The sequence below is a fragment of the Misgurnus anguillicaudatus genome, chromosome 25 (genome assembly GCF_027580225.2).
Source record: "Misgurnus anguillicaudatus chromosome 25, ASM2758022v2, whole genome shotgun sequence".
NCBI classification, from domain to species: Eukaryota; Metazoa; Chordata; class Actinopteri; order Cypriniformes; family Cobitidae; genus Misgurnus; species Misgurnus anguillicaudatus.
The window spans coordinates 23563872-23574317 of record NC_073361.2 but is presented as its reverse complement, the minus strand read 5'-3'; positions in this window follow the sequence as shown (position 1 = coordinate 23574317).

Here is a 10446-nt window from a genome sequence, read left to right as displayed (position 1 = left end):
ACACTATGCTAATACTCTCTCCTGAATACAGAGGAGTCTAAGATGGCGGCATTATCGAAAGCTAGTTATTTTCATTAATAAAGTTTTAAATGGGGATATTTCTACAACAAAATGGGGCGAATTACCCTCAGAAGACCTTTGTTTATCATCCTGGAGCCGTTTGGATTTCTTTGGGAAAGGATAAAAGCACATTTTTTGGACTTGAAGGACGTAGACCCCGTAACTTTATATTTGATTAACTGAAGATCTAAAACGTTTTCTAAAATAACTGAAAATGTGTTCGTCTGAAAAATGATGGACATATGCTCGGACGGCTTGTGGGTGAGTAAATCATGGGTTTAATATCATTTTTGGCCGAAACTATCTCTTTAATCGAGTATATTAATTGAATTTAAAAATCCTGAAGATTCATTAGAAATGTTGATGCTTAAGGAAAACTATTCGCTTTACTATACGTTATTCATCATCACCATCATTTTTTTTTTTTTGACACTTTTCACAGTACCAATGAATTGTGCAAAAACAAACTGAGATTTTTGTGAGCCACACATCGAAATCAAACTGCAGTTAAAAAACTTTTTCAACAGACACAGGAAATCACTTTCAGCTCCAAACCTATACACCTCATGGAGAGGAATGAGGGCGTTGTCAACTCCAACTTTGCCTGGTGTTCCCCTGGGATATAAGTCCAGACAGGAGGAGATTTGATTGAGGGAATAACGGTAAAGAGAAGCTTGAGAGGTCATAAGGATGTATTTTCTACCATTAATCATGCTATGTGATACAGCATATAAGGCGGTGGCACCACTCTATTCCAAAAGCCATAGGGAACCGATCACAGCATCATGGCTGACAGCACCACTTTAGCTCCTGTTATACATCCTGCCTTTCTTCATAAAGCGAGACTGTGCTGAAGATTTACTCAGTGTGATCTTCAAGGGAGAATTCACCCAAAAATAAAACAAATGTCATCATTTGCTCTTTCAAACTTTTATGATTTACTTTCGGAACTGAAAAAATGAGATGTACGATATTCCATCATAAGTCAACAGTGATTACAGGGTGTTTGGTTTCATTTTTTATTTCATTTATTTTTGGGCAATAGTTAGACATCTATTACATTTTCACTGACAGCCCAAATGGTGCCTTGTTTTAGCCTAGACGTCCGGGCTGTTATTAGACATCTTTTAAACACAAAATTGCTTGCTGGAATGTCAATGTGTGACAGACAATGTCATTCTTTATTAATATGTTTTTTTTTATTTATATAACAAATGATATACAGTAAAGTCTGAATAAAATGATTCTTTTGCAAAGGAAAGCTACTACTGACTAAAACGTCTAGACAGTCACAGCTGCCGATGCAAGTCATTGAAATGATGAGAGAAAGAAACTCCCCATGACATGAACATGCTGACAACATTACTAAGAACAACTCTGCCGGGATTCTTCCCCCCAATAAATCTAGAAGGGGAATAAAAAATAACATTAGCCTGGTATGAAGTGTCTATGAGTCGCCTTCAGTGAAATAGTGGAACAAACCTTGTGTACTTTATGTGACAGAAAGAGAAATGGGCCCGAAGGTTTCTTGAGAAGACATCTCTGCTTACTTTCTAATACCCATCATTTGGTGAATGCTTTTATCCAAAGTGATTTTTCTTTCTCTCCAGACATTACATGATATACTAAAAAACATTTTCCCATTATGTGTCATTCTCAGCCTTGGAGAAAATTCAATAATGCTCAAATGTGACGGGCACTGAACTATACTTCACATATGTGGTTCAATAGTCACGCCAAAGCTACTATCAAAGAGCATCAGTATTTTATGAAAAAAGAACACTACAAAAACAATCACTTCTAGAGTACCAGACTAAACCATACTACGTCAAACCACCACTCAGTCAACAGCTGAAGTGTGTTTCAGTGAGTCGATTAAAGATCTAAATAAATACGACCATACATTGTGTCAATCACGTTTACACACTCCCTCTGAAACTTTCGTCCGTTATAAAAAAAAAATTCAGAATTTTCTGCGTTTTCACCTCTGTAGCAAGCATTTTGAGAGGTTTGACAGTTTAGAGCTACAGTACAAGCGAACACCAAATCCAGAATAGCGACAAATTGATCCAATTTATCTCGCACCACAAAGCACTGCATGACAAACAAAGTGTGGAATACAAAGAGACAAAATATAAAGAAAGATTATGGCAGAAACAGCTTGGAAAACAGGATAAAGGATACTGATTTCAAAACAAAGGGTGTACGAAAAATTATACATTCAGGTTAACTAAACAATAGTTTGTTGCTAATTTCATTCCATTTGTAGTGAATAGTGCTACCGTTAAGAAGACTCCATTTGTATATGTTCTTGTATATACTGTAATATGCAAAATCCAAAAAAAAAGACTCCATTTGTATAGTTATAACAGATTAATTAATATGCATCGGATTGTGCTTGATAAATTTTTAGGATAATGACTACTAATAAAACGCATACAAAAACTTTGGACTATAGTGTGCAAAGATATTAAAGGTGCATTGTGTAACAAATTTTTTCCCTAAAAAAAATCCTTAAAAAGGACCTTTTGACAGAAATGCAATGTACATAACTAAATCATTAGTGGTGTGTAAACAACATGATCTCACGGAAAGTTGTGTTATAATCATGAACATTTTTATTAATTTTTTTGTGTCCATGGCACGAAATTCAGCTTTTTCGTGCCTTGAGCATATATGTCTTTTTCGTGTCACTCACACAAATTTCTATAAATAGTTTTTGGTTTCCATAGCACAACTTTCTTTTTCGTGTCATTGTATGTATTGCTTTCTCACATAAATGTAAATCTACTGTAAGTTACCGGCAACCAGCTGCAAGTAACATTGTAATTTCTACTGAATTTTTGTACAGTGTGGACACAAATAAATAAATCATTTTTTTCATGACTATAACATAACTTTGCATGAAATCAGTCTGTGTATGAATACTGTACAAAATTAACTGTATTGTTTTTATTACCTTAGAATGAGCTGTTTTTATCTACATACACGGGAGGTCCCCTTAAATGGAAGTCGTCATTTCGCCCCAACATGTTTCAACAATAGCCCTAAAACGGAGAAACTGACCTACAGAGCACATTTTGTAAACTATGTTGACGATGACATGTTTGTCCTGACTCCTGTGACGGCCGTAGCTTCTCTATTCATTTCGAAATGGAGGGTCTTAACACAATTCATAATGCAACCCAAACATACATTAAATACCAGAATAAAGGCATTAATGTATGCAAATGACCTTATTTGCAACTGTATTTATGTATTAGTTTTTTTCTCAATCTCAACTAACTATCCTTGACATATATTAGACTTAATGTTTGACATAAATAGTGTATAGTGTATGCGTACTCCAGCAGAACTTCTAGCATCAGATTAAAGTTGCCTGTCTTCTGGAATTTGTCAACTAATACACTATACATTTCACCTAGATACCTTTAAATTTATGCTAATCTCACTTTTTAAAGGACACCAGAGTCTGTTTCCCAGGCAGAAAGAATAAAATACTGTTCTGCTGGAACACCTTGCCTTCTTTTCTAAAGCCATTAATTCCATTGTCAATTACTGTAGAAGAGAGAAAAAGTACATACATAAATCACCATTATGAGTAGGGGGTGCAGAGGTATTCAAGGTAATGTGACACATTATTACCAAAGTATGAGACACAAAACATGCAAGTTGTGTTTAAGTCAAAAACCTGTCTTTGCCAACTGACATTTCATCAGATTGTGCTTCACAATTAGCAAAATCAAAGAGATTTAAGCACCAGATTCTGTATTTAGCCAAATTGAACATAAAGTACATCCCCGTACACGCCTGCTGGTCAGTCACCCCTTAAAAAACATTAATTCCTAATAATGGGAGGCAGGGACAAGGAATTTTTATATTAATATTATCCTCAATGGAAACAGTGAAAGTGGAAGTCAGAAGGACAAAGCGCGAAAGGGAGATGAGGGGAGGGTGGTGCTCGGCAGTCTTTTTCATGTTTTAAAAGCCCCTCTGTGCTTTTCCATTACAAACTCAGTCGCTGATGTGCAACTTTGTTTAGTGATGCATCCATGTCCATTTCCAAAGCCCATTACAGGCATCTGTCTCCATTAAAGACCCGTATGAGAGACAATCCCTACAGAGAGAACAGTACGAAGGCAAATTTGTGTACACAAATGCTGAATACTTAGCAGCCTTCCCATTTGCATACTTTCTGTACAAACTGTATAGTATTAAAATGAGTATGCCCAAATGCATAACCTTTCTTTACCCACAAAATGTATATACTGTACCAACAACAAGTACATAAAGTGCATATTTCAAGTAGGCGAACTGTGACACAGCCTACAAGTTTCCGGCACGTTTTAATACAGTTTGTATTAACTAAATAAACCCTGTAAATATTTATAATTGTAAGTTTTACAATATAAATACAAATACATTTAGACAGCAATGACTTCTCAGATGTAAACAAGAGACTGTAAGCCACTGCAACACTGTTACTCCCAGTAGATAACAACCACTCAAAACTATTAACATTAAATATAAATATGTCTTTTAATAACACATATTACATTATATTTACAAATGAATAAACCTGTGTTTGTGACATTTGATTGTCTTGTCCTAAAACCAAAAGTAAACAGGTTTCCCCCATGGAAGGTCTACATTCGTTAAAAATTAGCATTAGCTAATTTCAAATCAATATTTAATGTTCCTTACCTTCCTTATGAGATAAATTGCAGGTAATAGCCGGGTGTTATCACAAATTATAAAATGTCCCGATCTGGTTCTTCATTCTGATTGGTTGAAACGCCTTCTAAGCCGTGATAAAATACCCCGGTAACCAGTTCAGACCGCATTACAGAAGTATATCACTGCGCCACTGTTGCTACGTACTGATTTATGAAAATAAACACCACATTTAATTATTTAAGTATTTTAATTATGGCGATATCTAGATAAATGTCAATAAATATTGTTGAGTCATCTCGTCAATAAAGAGAAAACGTTCTTTAAAGAGTTTCTACCTCAAATTCATATTTCCGCTATTATGGGTGACGATCTTACCCAACTTAAACACTGACGCATTCACTCAACACTAAAAACACCGTGTTTTGATAGTGGCTCTGAATCTGATCTCTTACAAAAGTTCTTCACAAAAATGGAATTATCTCCGCTTTAGCTGAAATTTGAGAGGTGATAAGATTGAAGGTAGGACGAAACTGGGTTTTTTTTTAAAAGCGGAGTGTCTGTTATTTCATTTTATGTTTATTTAAAGAAGATATTTTTTCTTGAAGGCATTAAACTAAAACTGAGTGGAAAAAAACACTGACGGGGAAAGAGTTAAGCATGCTTCCAAGCATATTTGATCATCACTTCAACAGTTGCACGCTATAAATGTTAATGTATAAATTAGTTTAATGTTGATTTTATAAAATAAACACCACAGTCTTTAATCATATTTTCATTGTGTCTTTGCTGCGTCTGTGTTGGTTGAGAACTGCGCTCTGATTCAGCCACACTTGATTTTGAGGAACTACTTTGTTTGGCGGAAGAGTAATATTTGTACTAATATAACTACAACTTATTTGTGTTTTATTTTATGAAATCCTGCTATTCATATGAAGTAACCTTTTTATAACAGCAATAAGCCCCGCGAAGCAGTGGTGTTACAGTGCATTTTATATCTGCTTCGCATCGTGCCAAACATCGACCCTTAGTTGTTGGGTCATTCTACAGAAAAGGTGGAATTCGGGTGATGGAGATCTGCTTAAACAAACTTCTTTCAACATACCCAAAACTTCTTTAATAGCATTAATTAACTTGTCAAATCTATGAATCTGCAAAACGGGGAGCTTAATCTATGTTTAACTTTTTTATACATTTTACTAAAGAATCCATGAAGTTGTATCTTCAATACCTGACAAAATGAGAATATAATGAATATGATAAAACTTATAAACTTAAACATTTTTCCATCTTGTTTTGTTTTTATGCTTTTATGTTGGTCAGTTAAAGGAATAGTGCTTAGGAAGTACTCATTAGAGAAGTAACACCAATGACGGTAACATAAAAAATGGTAACACCAATGACAATTTACAGGAAAAATCGAACATTTTAACAAAATGGCTGCCATTAGCCATGTGCTATTTCATCAGAGATGTAAAAATCACATACTTATTCAGTATAATGTATTTTTATGTAAAGATCCTAACACTCCCAGCTATAAAAAAGAGTAACACTTATGACATCCAAAAAATCTTATCTCAAAATTCTTAGATATATCATGATATTTTAGATAAATAAAGTAAGACATCTCAAACCTTTTGCCTTCCTCCACTGCACTTCTTTCACTGACCTCTTGCCCCATGAAAAACTTCAAAAAGCTGATGCATTGTTTTAAAATAAAAGTGCTTTGGGTATGGTAACACCAATGACATAAATTTGGGGGATAAATCTTTATTTGATATTATTCATATTAATAGTATATTTTTACCATTTTAGTGTTGTAGTAAATTCATACAAGGTTAAGGTAAATGTAAATTAGATTTGTTTTATAAAAAAAAACATTGTTTTAAATAATAAGTACACCGTTCAACTTCCATGTATGATCAAAAGGACAGGGCAATTTTCAGGACCAGTCATTTAAAAATAAGTTTAAAAAAATAAAATTTTATAAATAAACTCTCTCATCATTTTAAGGACAGTCTATATTTATTTAAGATATATCATTATGGGGTCAAATTAAATGATTAAGGGGTCTGCAAAAGTAAGGGACAAGCATTTCCACCTTTTTTGTAATGACCCTGTTATAAAATGCACTGGTAACCCACTGCTTATTGCTTTAATAAGCCCCTTCAGTGTAATATAAGAACTTCCTATTCGCATTCCTGATCACACTGCCGGGGCTTATTATTTCTGCAGTAACAACCGGCTGCCTCTACATTATCCCTTACTTAATTTTAAATATAATATAATATAATATAAAATATATTTCATGATGAGCTGTGTGTAGTTTCTGGTCATTAACCGACTCTTAAACATGCTTTATTGGGTCTTAAAGTCCAATAAAATCGAAATTAAACTTTTTTCCTTTGAGTATAAATAGCCTACATTATATATATGAAGAGTTTGGTTCCAAAATGCAAAAAAACATTGAAAAAAAAGAGTTACCTATGTGAAGTAAAAGTGCAGTCAGACGTGCAGTGACTGCCTTGTTTAACGACTAATGTTTCATTAAAGTTGTTTTGTCCTAACTCTTGGCTCAGGAGGACAGCATAAAAACCTTTTCACACTTGTGAATCACACCTAAAGGAACAGAGTATAATTATTATGACATGAATTTTGTAAAAGCAGTATGCAGACGTTGAGGAGAGGTGTAGAGGGAAGTACTTAAAATTTCACACCACAGCGAAAACAAACTCAGGCCAAAGATGTCTGTTTAATGAGAGAGAAAAAGAGAGACTGAAGTATAAACGGGTACTGTATGTCACGTTTTTCTTATGTCTTGCTATTTAAAAAGATAACTCAGAACTTTAATGGATGTATTTTGCCATCAAGGTGTAAATTAATTTCCTGTCTGCTCTTTATCGAGACACGTATAGGTGTTGTGACAGTGGGGTGTGTATTTGGTGACCTATAGTACAGTTATCTATCACTGTGAAAATGAAAGTTACTGAATTGATAGGTGAAAAGCTGTTTGAACTACAGCCACGGTCTTATCTTAAGACGAGCCACCTGTACACCAGGCTTTGTCCCCGCAACCACCAACCCCCTGTGCAACAGAAAACATTAAAGGAAAATGTCAACCGAGGCTCTTTCTACTGCGTCTGCCCCTTTAGACCTTTAAAACACAGAAAAGATGTTTACCAAATCGCTTTTTGAAGTTTGTTTCATAAACACATGAAATGGTTATTTCATAATTTTCAGACTCAGTGTTTATATTAACTGAAATTAAATGTTGTTTTTAAGTTACAGTTAATTTATGTTATCATTCACTTTAACCATTTTAAAGGTTACTGTACATGTGTGCCTTGTTCTTAAATCTGTAAAAGCCAATAAAAAGAAAGACTTTTGATTGCAGACTTGGCAAATCTGAGGTTGTGACATTGTTGCAGTGGCGGCTCGTGACTCCTCATCCAAGGATGCGCTAACTCAAAATAAGTGTTCGGAGTATCATGTGTGTGGTTCCCTTTTTCAAAATATGTGTCCTGCGTGTTGAGAAATTCTGTGTGCATCACGTGTTTTGTCAAAATAAGTGCCTGTGTCAAAACCGTTTATGATAAAAGAGACGCTCGCGTGTATTTTGTAAACGTAAGACACTCCCTTAACAGTAAACTCTGATTACGCATGAGATTATGCGAGTATCTGGCAAACGCAAGCTTCTCTTTTCATAAACCCTTTAGGCACGTCTGCAGCAGGCACTTATTTTGGCAAGACACATGATGCACACACGATCTCTCAAAGCGAAGAACACATACTTTGAAATTACAAACCACACACATGACGGGCTACATACATGTTGCCCATCACGTGTGGTTCGTAATTTCAAAATATGTGTTCTGCATGTCAATTGATCATATGTGCATCACATGTCTTGTCAAAATAAGTGCCTGCTGCAGATGCGACTAAGTGTACGTTCACACCGCCGCCGACTATAGCTTCCAAAGTTATGGGCGTTTCGAGCGACCAGAGCGCCATTCAGAAAGTTAAAATAAGCTCAACGCCATCAACCAATCAGAATATAGCCTAGACGTTCTTCGCTGGCTGCTTCCAGAGAAACATACGATGTAAACTTTCGTTTCTGACTTCAACACGGCGAAAACGCCAACAGGCTTTCCCGTACTTTTTGACAAGCGTCCTTGACTCAAGTCGGTGCCGGTGTGAACGTACAGTAAAGGGTTTAATGATATAAGAGAAACTCGCGTAATCTTATCGTAATCAGAGTTTACTGTTAAAGGAATAGTCCATTTTCTTAAAAAAATCCAGATAATTTACTCACCACCATGTCATCCAAAATGTTGATGTCTTTCTTTGTTCAGTCGAGAAGAAATTATGTTTTTTTTTTTTTTTTTTTTTTTTTGAGAAAAACATTCCAGGATTTTTCTCATTTAATGGACTCTAATGCACCCCAACACTTAACAGTTTAAAATTGCAGTTTCAACAGAGTTTCAAAGGACTCTAAACGACCCAAAACGAGGCATAAGGGTCTTATCTAGCGAAACGATTGTCATTTTTGACAAAAAAAATTAAAATATGCACTTTTAAACCACAACTTCTCGTCTATCTCCGGTCCTGTGACGCGCCAGCGCAACCTCACGCATTTGCATAATGCCGTGAAAAGGTCACGTGTTACATATATAAAAACGCACATTTGTGGACCATTTTACTAAAACAATAAACTGACACAAAGACATTAATTAGTATCATTCCTCATACAACACCGTCGGAGCGGTCCTCTTTCAACACACTTGTAAACACTTGGGTGTAGTTTCGCATACGTCATCCGTGACCTCTTGATGTGATGACGTATTATGTGAGGTCACGCTGGCGCGTCACAGGACCGGCGATAGATGAGACGTTGTGGCTTAAAAGTGCATATTGTTTTATTTTTCTTGTCAAAAATGACAATCGTTTCACTAGATAAGACCCTTATGCCTTGTTTGGGATCATTTTGAGTTCTTTGAAACTCGTTGAAACTGCAATTTTAAACTTTTATGTGTTGGGGTCCATTAAAGTCCATTAAAATGAGAAAAAACCTGGAATGTTTTCCTCAAAAAACAATCTCCTCTCGACCGAACAAAGAAAGACATCAACATTTTGGATGACATGATGGTGAGTAAATTATCTAGATTTTTTTAAAGAAAATGGAACCTTTAAGGGAGTGTCTTGCTTGTATTTTGTGAACGTGAGCGTCTCTTTTATCATAAATGGTTTTGACGCGTGTGCAGCATGCACTTATTTTGACCAAACACATGATGCACATGGTTCACATCGCAACCAACACATATTTTGAAAACACGAGCAACACACATGACACTCTGAACACATATTTTGAATTTGCGCCCCTCGGATGAGCAGTCACGACTCACGAGCCACCACTGTTTGAAACACTTGTGAGAATCTGGGTTTCTTTTTCTCAGTAGGTGCAGGAGAAGATGCATTTGCTCTTCATGTAATCTTATTGGTGTCTAATAGAAATAATTACGATATTCAATAAATCTCATCTGCGATCTTATGGGTCATCCCACAGAGATATAAGAACATAACAGTGTTTCACCCAGGCACACAACTGTGTCACTTGGGGTTAACACTTTTGAACGAACCTTTCTGGGGCTAGGGGAAGATCGAGACATCATCTAAGTGTGATGGGATCAATACTGTCAGGTTTGGGAATGAGTC